This window comes from Trachypithecus francoisi, unplaced genomic scaffold (genome assembly GCF_009764315.1).
Source record: "Trachypithecus francoisi isolate TF-2019V2 unplaced genomic scaffold, Tfra_2.0 Lachesis_group5, whole genome shotgun sequence".
Taxonomy (NCBI): domain Eukaryota; kingdom Metazoa; phylum Chordata; class Mammalia; order Primates; family Cercopithecidae; genus Trachypithecus; species Trachypithecus francoisi.
Genome location: NW_022681470.1, coordinates 52,543,834 through 52,561,249, shown reverse-complemented (window position 1 = coordinate 52,561,249; position 17,416 = coordinate 52,543,834).

Genomic DNA, 17,416 nt, shown 5'->3' with positions numbered 1-17,416 from the left:
AAGACCACCAGATCATGTGTAAAGATGCTTAGAAAAGAGTTTAATAGGAATATGTACATTAAAGAAAATATATAAAAATTGCTCAATTGTATACAAATCACAAATATTTTAAAACATGGCTTTTAAAAAGACATTTGTTAAAACTGATACAATTACAATTATAATACAATAGTATAATTTACCTAGGATTGAATATAACAATATGTATGTAAGGCCTTTATGGAGAAAATTATAGAACTTTATTGAATTGAATGAAGAAAACATAAGAAACCAGAGACCGCTGATCGATTACTCCAAACTGTGCTACAAAAGACTGAAAAAGAACCAATGGAAGAATGATTATATCACCTCAATGAACGATTCAGATCATCTTCTAGATTTTTTTGTGTATGTTCCTCAAATTATTGAATCATGTTAACAGAAACCTAGAGAAACCATCTATATAGACTTAGTTATTTTTTAAGATTTCATGACACACAGTTGAGAATATAGATTTTTGTTTTCATTTTCAGCCCATAAAGGTAATATGACAATTGACAAGGGAAGATATTCTAAAATTATTGAATAAATCAGAAGATGAAAAAGAAGAGACCACTAGGATCAATCTAGATGCTAACAATGATGGTGATTTTGACTTTGTAAATGAGATCTCAGACTATGAATCTTCAGTTGTTAAAAGCCTAAATGAATTTTCTCAAAACAAAATACAATCTGTACATAATTATTTATAAAGACAAAGGAAAATAGGATGTTTTTATATCATTAGTCATTCAAAAGCAAAGACTATACTGCCTAACATTTTGTGACAAGAACTTTATCTTCCCATATTGCAACAATAGATGTGACAGTATACAGTATTTTCACCTTTTGTGATGTTTATGTACCATAATTTAAGAGATGCAGCTTGTAAGTAACAGATGCTGAAGGCAACAGTGTGCAAAAAGATTATTGGAAGGAAATAGATGGAATATAAATGAAAAACGTATTGGACTCATCATTCTTATATGTGTTTATAAATCTAAAATTGAGAGTGTTTCCAACTCTAGAGCAAAGAAGATGATTGCCCTTTCTCAAAATAGTAAACCCCTCAAATTTTTCAAAGTAATGCTTTATGGACAATTCTAGTACAAGAAAAATGATGGAAGTAATAATCAGCTATAAACTGTTGAAGGTATATTTGAAATCTGAAATCAGTATTGCATTTGGGTGATACAGAGGAGTGCAAAAAAGAGGAACCAGAAGTAATGATAAGCTAGAACTCACATGAGATCTATTTAAAATCTAGAATCAGTACTTACCAGACAGATAGGTTCCAGGTCCCTGTGTGACAAATAAAGAGTGATTCATTGTATTCATATGATATTAGCCTTCAAAATGAGGAAAATGTGGATCTAAAATTTGGCTTAGCTTTGTTTAAGTTCCAATTAAAATTTAAGCTTTGTTTAAATTCCAATTAAAATTTCTAATAAAGTTGTTCGCTACTACTGAAGAGTATTTGTAAAATGACTTAACATATGTTTTTTAAAATAATAAAAGAGGTTCATTGGAGCCAATTAGTAAAAGGTATTGACTATTTTTCCCAGTAAACTGAAAATTAATGTTCACATATCTGTAAAATATACCACGACATGATTTTATTTTATACTTAACTGGACAATAACAAATAATGGCTAGGTATGGAGTAACAAAAACACATAATTTCTTGTGAAATATAAACCTAGGAGACTATTTTGTTTGTTTGTTTGTTCTTTTGTTTATTATTCTTTAAGTTCTAGGGTACATGTGCACAACGTGCAGGTTTGTTACATATGTATACTTGTGCCAAGTTGGTGTGTTGCACCCATCAACTTGTCATTTACATCAAATATAACTCCCAATGCCATCCCTCCCCTCTCTCCCCATGATAGGACCCGGTGTGTAATGTTCCCCTTCCAGAGTCCAGGTGATCTCATTGTTCAATTCCCGCCTATGAGTGAGAACGTCTGGTGTTTGGTTTTCTGTTCTTGTGATAGTTTGCTGACAATGATGGTTTCCAGCTGCATCCATGTCCCTACAAAGGACACAAACTCATTCTTTTTTATGGCTGCATAGTATTCCATGGTGTATATGTGCCACATTTTCTTAATCCAGTCTGTCACTGACAGACATTTGGATTGATTCCAAGTCTCTGCTATTGTGAATAGTGCTGCAATAAACTTATGTGTGCATGTGTCTTTATAGCAGCATGATTTATAATCCTTTGGGTATATACCCAGTAATGGGGTGGCTGGGTCATATGGTATTTCTGGTTCTAGATCCTTGAGGAATCGCCATACTATTTTCCACAATGGTTGAACCAGTTTACAGTCCCACCAACAGTGTAAAAGTGTCCCTCTTTCTCCACATCCTCTCCAGCACCTGTTGTTTCCTGACTTTTTAATGATTGCCATTCTAACTGGTGTGAGATGGTATCTCATTGTGGTTTTGATTTGCATTTCTCTGATGGCCATTGATGACGAGCATTTTTTCATGTGCCTGTTGGCTGTATGAATGTCTTCTTTTGAGAAATGTCTGTTCATATCCTTTGCCCACTTTTTGATGGGGTTGTTTGTTTTTTTCTCATAAATTTGTTTGAGTTCTTTGTAGGTTCTGGATATTAGCCCTTTGTCAGATGAGTAGATTGCAAAAATTTTCTCCCATTCTGTAAGTTGCCTGTTCACTCTGATGGTAGTTTCTTTTGCTGTGCAGAAGCTCTTTAGTTTAATGAGATCCCATTTGTCAATTTTGGCTTTTGTTGCCATTGCTTTTGGTGTTTTAGACATGAAGTCCTTGCCCATGCCTATGTCCTGCATGGTATTACCCAGGTTTTCATCTAGGGTTTTTATGGTTTTAGGTCTAACATATAAGTCTCTAATCCATCTTGAATTAATTTTCATATAAAGAGTGAGGAAAGGATCCAGTTTCAGCTTTCTACTTATGGCTAGCCAATTTTCCCAGCACCATTTATTAAATAGGGAATCCTTTCCCCATTTCTTGTTTTTCTCAGGTTTGTCAAAGATCAGATGGCTGTAGATGTGTGGTATTATTTCTGAGGGCTCTGTTCTGTTCCATTGGTCTATATATCTGTTTTGGTACCAGTACCATGCTGCTTTGGTAACTGTAGCCTTGTAGTATAGTTTGAAGTCAGGTAGCGTGATGCCTCCAGCTTTGTTCTTTTGACTTAGGATTGTCTTGGCAATGCGGGCTCTTTTTTGGATCCATATGAACTTTAAAGCAGTTTTTTTCCAATTCAGTAAAGAAAGTCATTGGTAGCTTGATGGGAATGGCATTGAATCTATAAATTACCTTGGGCATATGGCCATTTTCACAATGTTTGATTCTTCCTATCCATGAGCATGGTATGTTCTTCCATTTGTTTGTGTCCCTTTTTATTTCACTGAGCAGTGGTTTGTAATTCTCCTTGAAGAGGTCCTTTACATCCCTTGTAAGTTGGATTCCTAGGTATTTTATTCTCTTTGAAGCAATTGTGAATGGAAGTTCATTCATGATTTGGCTCTCTGTCTGTTACTAGTGTATAAGAATGCTTGTGATTTCTGCACATTAATTTTGTATCCTGAGACTTTGCTGAAGTTGCTTATCAGCTTAAGGAGATTTTGGGCTGAGACGATGGGGTTTTATAAATATGCAATCATGTCATCTGCAAACAGGGACAATTTGACTTCTTCTTTTCCTAACTGAATACCCTTGATTTCTTTCTCTTGCCTGATTGCCCTAGCCAGAACTTCCAACACTATGTTAAATAGGAGTGGGGAGAGAGGGCATTCCTGTCTTGTGCCAGTTTTCAAAGTGAATGCTTCCAGTTTTTGCCCATTCAGTATGATATTTGCTGTCAGTTTGTCATAAATAACTCTTATTATTTTGAGATGCATTCCATCAATACAGAATTTATTGAGAGTTTTTAGCATGAAAGGCTGTTGAATTTTGTCAAAGAACTTTTCTGCATCTATTGAGATAATCATGTGGTTTTTGTCTTTGGTTCTGTTTATATGCTAGATTACATTTATTGATTTGTGTATGTTGAACCAGCCTTGCATCCCAGGGATGAAGCCCACTTGATCATGGTGGATAAGCTTTTTGATGTGCTGCTGGATTCAGTTTGCCAGTACTTTGTTGAGGACTTTTGCATCAATGATCATCAGGGATATTGGTCTAAAATTCTCTTTTTTTGTTGTGTCTCTGCCAGACTTTGGTATCAGGATGATGTTGGCCTCATAAAATGAGTTAGGGAGGATTCCCTCTTTTTCTATTGATTGGAATAGTTTCAGAAGTAATGGTACCAACTCCTCCTTGTACCTCCAGTAGAATTTGGCTGTGAATTTGTCTGATGCTGGACTTTTTTTGGTTGGTAGGTTATTAATTATTGCCTCAATTTCAGAGCCTGCTATTGGTCTATTCAAGGATTCAACTTCTTCCTGGTTTAGTCTTGGGAGAGTGTAAGTGTTCAGGAAATTATCCATTTTTTTCTAGGTTTTCTAGTTTATTTGTGTAGAGGTGTTTATAGTATTCTCTGATGGTAGTTTGTATTTCGATGGGGTCAGTGGTGATATCACCTTTACCATTTTTTGTTGCATCTATTTGATTTTTCTCTCTTTTCTTCTTTATTAGTCTTGCTAGCAGTCTAACAATTTTGTTGATCTTTTCAAAAAACCAGCTCCTGGATTCATTGATTTTTTGGAGGGATTTTTGTGTCTCTATCTCCTTCAGTTCTGCTCTGATCTTAGTTATTTCTTGCCTTCTGCTAGCTTTTGAATGTGTTTGCTCTTGGCTTCTCTAATTCTTTTAATTGTGATGTTAGGGTGTCAATTTTAGATCTTTCCTGCTTTCTCTTGTGGGCATTCAGTGCTGTAAATTTCTGTCTACACACTGCTTTAAATGTGTCCCAGAGATTCTGGTATGTTGTATCTTTGTCCTCACTGATTTCAAAGAACATCTTTATTTCTGCCTTCATTTTGTTATGTACCCAGTAGTCATTCAGGAGCAGGTTGTTCAGTTTCCACATAGTTGAACAGTTTTGATTGATTTTCTTAGTCCTGAGTTCTAGTTTGATTGCACTGTGGTCTGAGAGACAGTTTGTTATAATTTCTGTTCTTGTACATTTGCTGAGGAGTGCTTTACTTCCAACTATGTGGTCAATTTTGTAATAAATGTGATGTGGTGCTGAGAAGAATGTATATTCTGTTGATTTGGGTTGGAGAGTTCTGTAGATGTCTATTAGGTCTGCTTGGTGCAGAGTTGAGTTCAATTCCTAGATATCTCTGTTAACTTTCTGTCTCGTTGATCTGTCTAATGTTGACAGTGGGGTGTTGAAGTCTCCCATTATTATATGGGAGTCTAAGTCTCTTTGTAAATCTCTAAGGACTTGCTTTATGAATCTGGGTGCTCCTGTATTGGGAACATATATATTTAAGATAGTTAGCTCTTCCTGTTGTATTGATCCCTTTACCATTATGTAATGGTCTTTTTTGTCTCTTTTGATCTTTGATGGTTTAAAGTCTGTTTTATCAAAGACTAGGATTGCAAACCCTGCTTTTTTTTTGTTCTCCATTTGCTTGGTAGATCTTCCTCCATCCCTTTATTTTGAGCCTATGTGTGTCTCTGCATGTGAGATGGGTCTCCTGAATACAGCAAACTGCTGGGTCTTGACTCTTTATCTGATTTGCCTGTCTGTGTCTTTTAATTGGACCATTTAGTCAATTTACATTTAAGATTAATGTTGTTATGTGTGAGATTGATCCTGTCATTGTGATATTAGCTGGTTATTTTGCTCGTTAGTTGATGCAGTTTCTTCCTATCATCAATGGTCTTTACATTTTGGCATGTTTTTGCAATGGCTGGTACCAGTTGTTCCTTTCCATGTTTAGTGCTTCCTTCAGGATCTCTTGTAGGACAGGCCTGGTGGTGACAAAATCTCTAAGCATTTGCTTGTCTGTAAAGGGTTTTATTTCTCCTTCACTGATGAAACTTAGTTTGGCTGGATATGAAATTCTGGGTTTAAAATTCTTTTCTTTAAGAATGTTGAATATTGGCCCCCACTCTCTTCTGGCTTGTAGAGTTTCTGCCGAGAGATCTGCTGTTAGTCTGATGGGCTTCTCTTTGTGGGTAACCTGACCTTTCTCTCTGGCTGCCCTTAGCATTTATTCCTTCATTTCAACTTTGGTGAATCTGACAATTATGTGTCATGGAGTTGTTCTTCTCAAGGAGTATCTGTGTGGCATTCTCTGTATTTCCTGAATTTGAATGTTGGCCTGTCTTACTAGGTTGGGGAAGTTCTCCTGGATGATATCCTGCAGAGTGTTTTCCAACTTGGTTCCATTTTCCCCGTCACTTTCAGGCACACCAGTCAGACGTAGATTTGGTCTTTTCATATAATCCCATATTTCTTGGAGGCTTTGTTCATTTATTTTTCCTTTTTTTCTCTAAACTTCTCTTCTCACTTCATTTCATTCATTTGATCTTCAATCATTGATACTCTTTCTTCCAGTTGATCAAGTCGGTTACTGAAGCTTGTGCATTTGTCACATATTTCTCGTGTCATGGTTTTTATCTCTGTCAGTTTGTTTATGGCCTTCTCTGCATTGATTATTCTAGTTATCCATTCTTCCATTCTTTTTTCAAGATTTTTAGTTTCTTTGCGCTGGGTACGTATTTCCTCCTTTAGCTCTGAGAAGTTTAATTGACGGAAGTCTTCTCCTCTCAACTTGTCAAAGTCATTCTCTGTCCAGCTTTGTTCCATTGCTGGCCATGAGCTGCGTTCTTTTGGAGGGAGAGATGTGCTCTGATTTTTTGAATTTCCAGCTTTTCTGCCCTGCTTTTCCCCATCTTTGTGGTTTTATCTGTCTTTGGTCTTTGATGCTGGTGACGTACTAATGCAGTTTTGTTGCGGGTGTCCTTTCTATTTGTTAGTTTTCCTTCTGACAGTCAGGACTCTCAGCTGTAGGTCTGTTGGAGATTGCTTGAGGTCCACTCCAGACCCTGTTTTCCTGGGTATCAGCAGCGGAGGCTGCAGAAGATAAAATATTTCTGAACAGCGAGTGCTGCTCTCTGATTCTTGCTTGGAAGTTTCGTCTCAGGGGTGTATCCCACCGTGTGAGGTGTGAGGTGTCGGTCTGCACCTAGTGGGGGATGTCCCCCAGTTAGGCTACTCAGGGGCCAGGGACCCACTTGAGCAGGCAGTCTGTCCATTCTCAGATCTCAACTTCCATGCTGGGAGATCCACTGCTCTCTTCAAAGCTGTCAGACGTGGTCATTAACATCTACAGTGGTTTCTGCTGCTTTTTGTTTAGCTATGCCCTGTCCCTAGAGGTGGAGTCTACAGAGACAGGCAGGCCTCCTTGAACTGCGGTGAGCTCCACCCAGTTCGAGCTTCCCAAAGGCTTTGTTTACCTACTTAAGTCTCAGCAATGGTGGGCGTCCCTCCCCCAGCCTCGCTGCTGCCTTGCAGTTAGATCTCAGACTGCTGTGTTAGTAATGAGGGAGGCTCCGTGGGTGTGGGACCCTCCTGGCCAGGTGTGGGATATAATCTCCTGATGTGCCATTTGCTAAGACCCTTGGTAAAGCACAGTATTAGGGTAGGAGTTAACCGATTTTACAGGTGGTGTGTGTGTCGGTTTCTAAAGGGATTCCCTTCCCGCTTACGCTTCCCAGATGAGGCGATGCCTTGCCCTGCTTCAGCTCTCGAAGATCGGGCTGCACCAGCTGACCAGCACCGATTGTCCAGCACTCCCCAGTGAGAGGAACCAGGTACCTCAGTTGAAAATGCAGAAATCACCCATCTTCTGTGTCACTCGCGCTGGGAGCTGAAGGCTGGAGCTGTTCCTATTCGGCCATCTTGTTCTGGGGCCGCGGGCTAGCCTAGGAGACTATTTTGAAAAACAGTTTGTAATTACATTTAAAACTGTAAATATATTATAAGTTAGCAAGTCCTTCTCTAAGTGCATACCCTAGAGAAACTCTTGCATTTATTTATCAGAAGATGTGCAAGAAATCTTATACTGGTAGTTTTTATACAACAAAAAACATTCTTAATTGATTTTAGGATATCCACAAAATAGAATATTTTGCAAGAGTGAAAATGGATTGAATTATCATTTTAAGTGATAACATGGGATAGGTCTCACAAATATAATGCAAAGGGGAAAATCCACATAGTAAAGACTATTATCTTTAGGAATCACTTTTAAGCTCAAAAGCAATAAAAATTAAGTTAATATTACTCAGTTGTGTATGCATGTGTGTAAAACTATTTAACAAAACACAGAATGGATAACATTATTTTTCAGGTATGTGGTATTTCTGAAGTGTTTCAGGAAGATAGGATGGGAAGAGCACATAAGTAGAATCAATTATATTACAATGTTCAACTACTACTTAATTTTCAGGTGGATTTATGTATATAAGTTGTATTATTATGGATTAAAATTATCTAGGCTGGGTGCAGTGGCTCATGCCTGTAATCTCAGCAGTTTGGGGGGCTGAAGCGGGTGGATCACTTGAGGTCAGGAGTTCAAGACCAGCCTGGCCAACATTGTGAAACCCCATCTCTACTAAAAAAAAAAATTTGGATAATTTCTAACTTTTGGGTAGCATTCCCCATCTATATTTATATGCTAGTTTTCAAATGATCTGAATAATTATTATTGTTTCCATTCTTTCTCCAGAGTGACAAAAACAGTAATGCTTAGAATTTACAATAATTATAAAAGGAAGGAAACAGCAGGATAATTCCTTCTTCTGAAATTTGTGTACAAATTTAGAACCCAAACACAGTCATATGAGTACACTAGAATATTTAGAATTTATTTTTAAAGATTTGTATTTAAGTCAACATTTTTAAAAAAAGAGTCTGGGTACTCATGGAAAGCATAGACTGTTGAATGAAATGTAATCACAACCTTATTTTAACAGTGCTCATACAAGAATTCAACACAATAAAATAGTAATTTTATATTCTAAAAAATTAGAAGCAAATTATTTATTGAAGATTATTTACATAATTGGAAGCTATATTGTGGCACAAACACAACATGACATACTCCATTAATAACCTTTTAAGTGTGCAATATAATATTGTTAATTATAGGGACAATGTTGCACAGAAGATTGCTAGAATGTATTCATCTTGTATAAGTGTAACTTGATATTCATTTAGCCACAATTTCATAGTTCCTCCTTCCACCCACTCAGCCTCTGGTAACCACCATTCTATGCTCTGTTTCCATAAACTGAACTATTTCAGATACCTCATGTAAGAAGAACCATACAGTATTAGTCCTCCTGTGACTGGCTGCTTGCACTTAACATAATGTTCATCCACATTGCTGCATATAGCAAGATTTCCAGTTTTTTGTTTTTTGTTTTTTGGTTTTTTTTTTTTAGACTGAATTAACATTCCATTATGTATATATATGACATTTTCTTTACCCATGTAACTGTGGGACACTTAGGCTGATTCTGCATCTTTGCTATTGTGAATGATTCTGTAATGCATTTGGGAGTGCAGATATCTCTTCAATATACTGATTTCATTTCCTTTGGATATATATACAGGAGTGACATTGTTGGATCATATAGCAGTTCTATTTTTTTTTTTTTTTTTTTAGATGAAGTCTCGCTCTGTCGTCCAGGCTGGAGTGTAGTGGCGCTATCTCAGCTCACTGCAAGCTCCGCCTCCTGGGTTCACGCCATTCTCCTGCCTCAGCCTCCCGAGTAACTGGGACTACAGGCACCCGCCACCACTCCCGGCTAAGTTTTTTGTCTTTTTTGGTAGAGACGGGGTCTCACTGTGTTAGCCAGGATGGTCTCGATCTCCTGACCTCGTGATCTGCCCGCCTTGGCCTCTCAAAGTGCTGGGATTACAGGCGTGAGCCACTGCGCCCGGCCATGCAGTTCTATTTTTACTTTTTTTCCAATAGAAAAATATATGAGTTCAACCTAAAAATTTGATATTGAAATGAAAATTTCAAATGTTTTTAGTTTTAGTAGTTTCACTTTTCAATAGCAATAACAATTTCTTTACTATTAAGCACTTGGAGTGTTTTTTGTAGTCATCAGCGTGCTTTGTGTCTGCTTCACAGTGTTTTGTGAATATAACTGTACCTTCTCTTGCAGATCATAAAAACTGTGGGCAAGGGACTTATCTATTTCTTTTACTTTTTTTCAAATCAACAGCACATAACACATAGAGTTTATTTGAAGAGCTTTGCATTTAGGTAGGATAACTTATTTTAGGGACCAACGTGTAATCTATCACTCTGAATAATTAATCTACCTATTTGTTATTTCAATTATGTACATTCATTAAAATTTGGACATAAAATAAAAATGTAAGCTAATAAATATCTATTTCTCATGTGTTCATATGTTGTTAAAACATTGAATGTTTTGTTACATATTCTTTGTGTCAGAATCATAAAATATGACAAGAAAATTATAAGAAATATTTATGCTTTCAATATTAAATTAAAATAATAGATGTTTTAGAATTTTCTTTCTAAATGTTTTAGTTTTTTAATGTAAGTGACATTTTGCCAAACAGAGCAGTTATCACTGTATTACAATCTATTGCTTTGGTAGAGGGAGAAGAACATTTAACATTAAACAACTATCAAGTAACTGCATCAGATGCTATACTATACTAGCTGATAATTGAGAATATAGTATGTGAAATGAAGCGGCATCTAAAAACCTGGAAAAGTGAACAAAACTTGCCTCAGATAGTTGGTAATTTTATCAATGTTTACTAAAATAAACATCCCTTTGCATTTTATGTTTTTTTCCCCAAAAGTAAGCATTTTATTTGTTTTCTGATTGCAAATTAAAGTATAAAAAATAGAACAGTGCTACATATATACATACAACTTTGTGTACACTGTGCATGTTGTACTACAATTTTAACTTTTTTTTCCTCGAATTATGTTAGCCAAGAATGTGTCTATTTTACTGAAGATGAATTGGCTTTACCTCATTTTTTCTTGAACTTTTCATAGAATTGGAAGGATTTAAAACTCTGAATTTATCTAGTCACCAAAGTTAAATTTGGTCATTTAAAAAAAATCAATCCTTATGGTAATAAAGAGCTAAATAAATTACCCTAAACTTTGAACAAATGAACTGAATTATTGATCAATATTAGGAAAGTGAGAAAAACATCAGTGTCTTAGGATATTTACTTTATTTATAAATAACTTAAATTGCTTTTAAAAACGTGACCTCTTATAGGTCTTATTTATAGCAAATGAAAGCAAATCAGTCTCCCCACTACTAAGGCCAGAGATTTGTTTGCCTATTTAATATCAAAATGGAGCTAATATTTGTTACTAGCAAAAATGTTGGTATCCTTATAAGTGTCCTATTTGTAAGAGTTGCTATGTGCTCAACAATTTTGTAAAACAAGCATGTTTATTCCTAAGTCAGGGGTGAGAAAAGTGTACCTTAGAATATTTATAACTTTAAAAATGTTCAGTCTTATAAGGTAACAGGTCTTGAATCCATTCCAATGCTTCTTGACTCCCAAGCTGGCCTTATTATCCTCAACATGTGTACAATCTCCCTGATGGATGCCAACCACTCTCATCACTAGTCTGCTGCAACTGTTCCCAGTAGATTAATAGAGTACATTTTGTAAACCTGTAAATCTACAAACTCTTGCAGTCTCCTTGCCTGTCAGGTTTTTAAAAACTTTCTCAGCTCTAAGCTATCTGGATATGCCTTTGGGAAAATAAGAATGATTCAGTGGGGAAATACTGAAAACTAAAGGCTATTTAATGCTCTACCTTTCTATACCTCTCTTGGCATGCACATACACACATACACAGAAAAACACAAACACATACACATGTGTGTATATGTGATTTTGTATGGTACTAACTTTCACAGCTAACATTGTGAAAATCAATATGCTACAATTTAACTCTGAAATACATATAATGTTAACCATATACAAACTGTAGCATGAGTCCTACTGACCACTATTATTTTAGTACATATATTGTGCTAAGCACTGTGCTAAATACTACCCATACCTTATTCCCACTCAATTCTCATACAAATACTTCGAGAGACAAACTATTCATTATAAAGATAATACCACAGTGATAATTTTGTAGGGCTTCCATAACAGAATACCACAGTTTGGGTGGCTCAAATAACAGAAATGTACTTTCTCACATTTCTTGAGGCTATCAGTGAGAAATCAAGATATTGACAGCTTTGGTTTCTTCTGAGACCTCTCTCCTTCCTTTGCAGATGGCCACCTTTTTGCTGTGTGTTCACATGGTACTGTCTCTCTCTCTGTGCATGAATCTGGTGTCTCTTTGTTTGTGTCTCAACCTCTACTTATACCAGACATCGGTTATATAGATTAGTTCCCACCCTAACAGCTCTGTGTTAACTTGATTATCCCTTTAATGGACCTGTCTCCAAATACAATCTTTCTGAGGTACTGAGGTTTACAGCTTCAATGTATGAGTTTTGAGAAGACACATTTATTCCACAATAAGCAACAATAGAAAAACATTGGGTAACTTGGTTGGAGTTTCACAATTCTGAAGTGTGAGAGCCAGGATTTGGGCTTAGGTGTGTCTTAATTCCAAAGTTCATGATCTTAACCACTTTAACCCAATTTTATAGAAAGGAGAAACAAGGCATAAAATTTACATTTTGTGCCTAAAATGTTAAACAGTCAGTAAGTAATAGTTAACCAAATTTCTATTGCCAATTTATATTCAACTTCATGTTCTTAAATTGTGTTATACTCCCTCTATAGATTAAAGGCAGGGTAACTTCATCTGTGGTATATTCCTTAAATACTAATGACTGACAAACATAACTTACACTTTGGTCTATTAGGAGATTACAGAAAATAACATGAATTATTAACGTTTAAAACACATTTTTAAATAATGCCAACTAAGGTGACTGCAAAGGAGAGCAAGATATCCAGTCCCTCATCCCTCTCCAAAAAGCAAGTGAAATAACTAGTGCTTAAAAGGGTCTGATGCTTAGGAAGCAATGACTAGATGTTTGTTGAGTGATAAAGGATGCATAGTATGAAAAAGAATGCAAGACAGAGAAACTGAATTAATATTGGAATTTAGAGGAAAGAAGAACGTCTTTTAAATAGAGTGCACATTATTCTAGAATGCAAAAGTACTTGGGGGATTCAAATAACACCCTTTCTGAGAAAGTAGCGGGCATATTGAGGTAAAAAGAAGTGGTCATACTCATAGAAAACTATCAGGACGCGCTATAAATTAAGAGTGCAAAAAATAGAACTAAGGGTGGAGTTAGGGGCCGATGGGTTACATCTTGCTAGTGCAGACCCAGAGCTCACATAACTAGTAATGCAAAAAAGGTACAAGAGCAACTGCCATTGCAAAATTCAGGCAGCCCCTAGGAACCTGGGTCACCCCTAACACTGAGTATCTCAATGCTAATGAGGCATTCAGCAATTAACAAATGTCATGGTATATATTTTGAGTACTGATAAGAAGAAAAAATGTAGAGATATATGAAGATAATTCTTGAGATGTCAGTTTAACCACACTGACTACATTGTTTAGGTATTAATATCCCACAGCACACATTTTCTCCTGAGATTCCACAATCTGATAAATTCCTGAATGAATAACTTGCATCAGCTAATTTAGAAATTACTATAGTTTTGAGATAAACATTACAACAGTGGTCCAAAAAGCAGGACTTTCCCCCGCAATAAGATGTTTTGCTTTTATATATACAAGTGATTGAAAGCATCCTGAGAAGTGTCCGTCAAAAGATAATAACTTTAAACAAGATTCTAAACAACTCGAAAAAGAAGAGAACACTTTGAATAGAGCTATCATTGGGAACATGATTTTGTATGGTATCTACATTATGACATCAAGAAAAGATAAATTCTGTAAAATACAAGATTAAATGAGGTTTTGAAGTAAAAATTTGAGATGAAATACCTACCATAGAGGATATAATCACAAAAATGGAAAATAACAGATGTTATCAAGGACTTGGAGAAATAGGAAAACTTAGACACGCTAGTGGAAATATAAAACAGTTCTGCTGATGTGAAAAACAGTTCAGCAGCTCCTGAGAAAGTTAACATCAAATAACTACATGACTCAGCAATTCACTCCTATACAACTCAAATACTTGAGAACAGGTACCGAAACAAATAATAGTATAGGATCATTTGGGCAGCATTATTCAAAAGTTGAAGCAACCAAGTATCCTTCCATAGTTCAATGGATGAATGGCTAACCAATACATGAAATATACATACAATGGAATATTATACAATCACAAAAAGAGTGAAATACTGATACATGCTGCAGCATGGATAAATCTGGGAAACATTATTCTAACTGAAAAAATCAAGACAAGAAAGATCACATATTGTACGATTCCATTTAAACAAAACACCCAGAAAAGGCAAATCCAGAGAGACAGAAAATAAATTGGTGGCTGTCCAGGACCCAGGAAAGAAGTAAATTGGGGAGAAACCGCTTAATGGATGTATTAGTCCATTTTCGCAGTTATAAAAATTACTACCTCAGACCGGGTAATTTATAAAGAAAAAAAGTTTAATTGATTCACAGTTCCACATGGCTGGGGAGGCCTCAGGAAACTTATAATCATGGTGGAAGGTGAAGGGGAAGCAAGCACCGTCTTCACAAGGCAGTAGGAGAGAGAAAAAGGATGCAGGAGGAATTTCCAAACATTTATACAACCATTAGATCTTGTGAGAACTCATTCACTATCATGAGAACAGCATGGGGGAAAGCGCCTCCATGATTCAATCACTTCCTTCCCTCAGCACGTGGGGACCACAGTATCCCCCCTTAACACTTTGGACATGTGGGTATTACAATTCAAGATGAGATGTGGGTGAGGACACAGAGCAAAACTGTACCAAGGAATATAGGGTTTTATTTTTGGGTGATGAAAAATTTTTGGACATAGGTATGGTAGTTGTACAACATCGTGAATGAACCAAAGTTACTAATTGCTCACTTTAGAATGGTTAATTGGATGTTATATAAATTTCAGCTCTATAAAAACAAAAAACGCTGGGGTGAATATGAATTAAGAGGAGTCAAGGCAAGAATAATTAATGGTTTGGAAAATAAGAAAGGAAAGCAGGTAGATTGCCAAGGAAAATGAGTAACTGAGAATATTGCAGAGAGAAAAAAAAAAAAGTTCAAAGCCATGCATGTTAATCATGTCCAAAGAAACCAGAAAAATTAAGACAGAAAAAGATATTCAGTGCTATGATAGAAGTCTACTTTCCTGATCTTATGAAAAATCTAAATGTGCATATAAAAATACCTCACCAAGTATCAATCAAACAATAAGGTGAAAGTCCTTCAAAAAATTTAAACATAAAAATAAACGCTGCTCACATTGATATATAGATGTCTTGCAAATATATATTTGTAGAAAAAACATCTACATACCAATTTTCCTTCATACATTGCATCAAACACAAAGTAAAATCATCAGATACGATGTGGAGAGCATTAAAATGTGTTTGTTACCAAGACAAACAAATACATGGTATACAATGCACAATTCGATTTATATATGATTGTCATAGACATTGTCTCAGCATTCTAAAAATGAAACAAAACTCTACAAAACTGAACAAAGGGATTGAACACTTTATTTCCACCAAATGAAATATTTAAAAGTTCATAAACATATAAAAATGCAAATACAGCATAATTAGGGAAAACAAATTAAACATTTACAGTATAGATTATCTAATAGGTTTGTTCTAAATTTTTAAGTGTCCTCAACCTATGACTCAGCACTGAACACTGAGTTGTGATTGCTGTGAATCCAATTCACCACAAGCTTTCTGGTTGCCAATTAAGCAGTAGCTATATAAAATTAATATGTACATACATTAAGGCAAACTTCTAATATTTAAGGTTTTATTTTGTAGAATCCTTCCTACAAATGCACAGAACTATGTGTACAGGACCAGGCGCGGTGGCTCACGCCTGTAATCCCAGCACTTTGGGAGGCTGAAGTGGGCGGATCACGAGGTCAGGAGATTGAGACCATCCTGGTCAACACGGTGAAACCCAGTCTTTACTGAAAATACAAACATTAGCTGGGCATGGTGGCACATGTCTATAATCCCAGCTACTTGGGAGGCGGAGGCAGGAGAATCGCTTGAACCCGGCAGTCGGAGGTTGCAGTGAGCCGAGATTGCGCCACTGCACTCAGGCCTGGCAACAGAACAAGACTCCATCTCAAAAAAAAAAAAAAAGAAAGAAAGAAAAAGAAATATATGCACAGATATGTTTATTAAAACATTATTTATAATGGATAAATGATAACCCTGACAAAAGGAGAGTAAGTTTCAATATCTAAGGTATCTGGACAGACTTTGACATACTCAGTAACAGAATACTATTCAACAATTAAAAATTTGTAAACAATGTATATGTAGTGAATACATAATTTTCAATATAATATACGTGTAACAAATCAAATTTTATAGCAAATTGTTCATTATTACTTATTTTGTAATAATATGCATTAGGCATATATTATCCATATTATTTTCAAAAAATGGTACAATAAAATGTGTATTATTCTGCAATTTACACTTTGCTAGGTAAACATAGCAAAGCATCTGAAACACTATTCTCATATTTTATCAGAGGTCAATTTTAGAAAGCAGTACTGAGGATAGAGATATTTATGTTTTATTATTATATTATATATACCTATAGCTTCATTTTGAAAGCATTAATATTTTAATTAAAAGTATGTAATAAGTAATGTGTTTAAATATAAATTATTAGTACATAATTTCATAAGGTAGTTTTAGTGTCCAAAAGAGTTCTTGAGAAAGAATACACAAGTTGTAAAGCCATTTAATAATGGAAAATGTGCAGAAATACTACATCATAATTTATGAACACAGTATTATTGAGTTCAAAAGAGAAAATATGAAGATGCAAGAATGGTGATTTCCAAACTTTCCTAGGTGTAATCAACTTTTTCGTGTTGATAATTAAATGTTTTGAATGAAAACAGTACAAATATGTCAAAATATAATTATTATCAAAAGTTACTGTATCTAGAAAACTTTAGGGATCATTTTTCATTATTATTCTGGGAAAAAACCGTATTTCCAATTTAGATTAAGCTTTCCAAAGTTTGTTTCTATTTTAAAATATTCAATTTTATTTATCACAACCTGATCATCACCTCATAAAAAGACCTAAGAGAGACAGAGAGGGAGAGACAGAGAGAGAGAGAGAGAGAGATAAAGTGAGCATTTATAGACCTACAAAAGTGTTATAAAAATTCTAAATAATATTCTAGATCATTGTATCATACTATTTATTAAAATAGTAAGATGCTA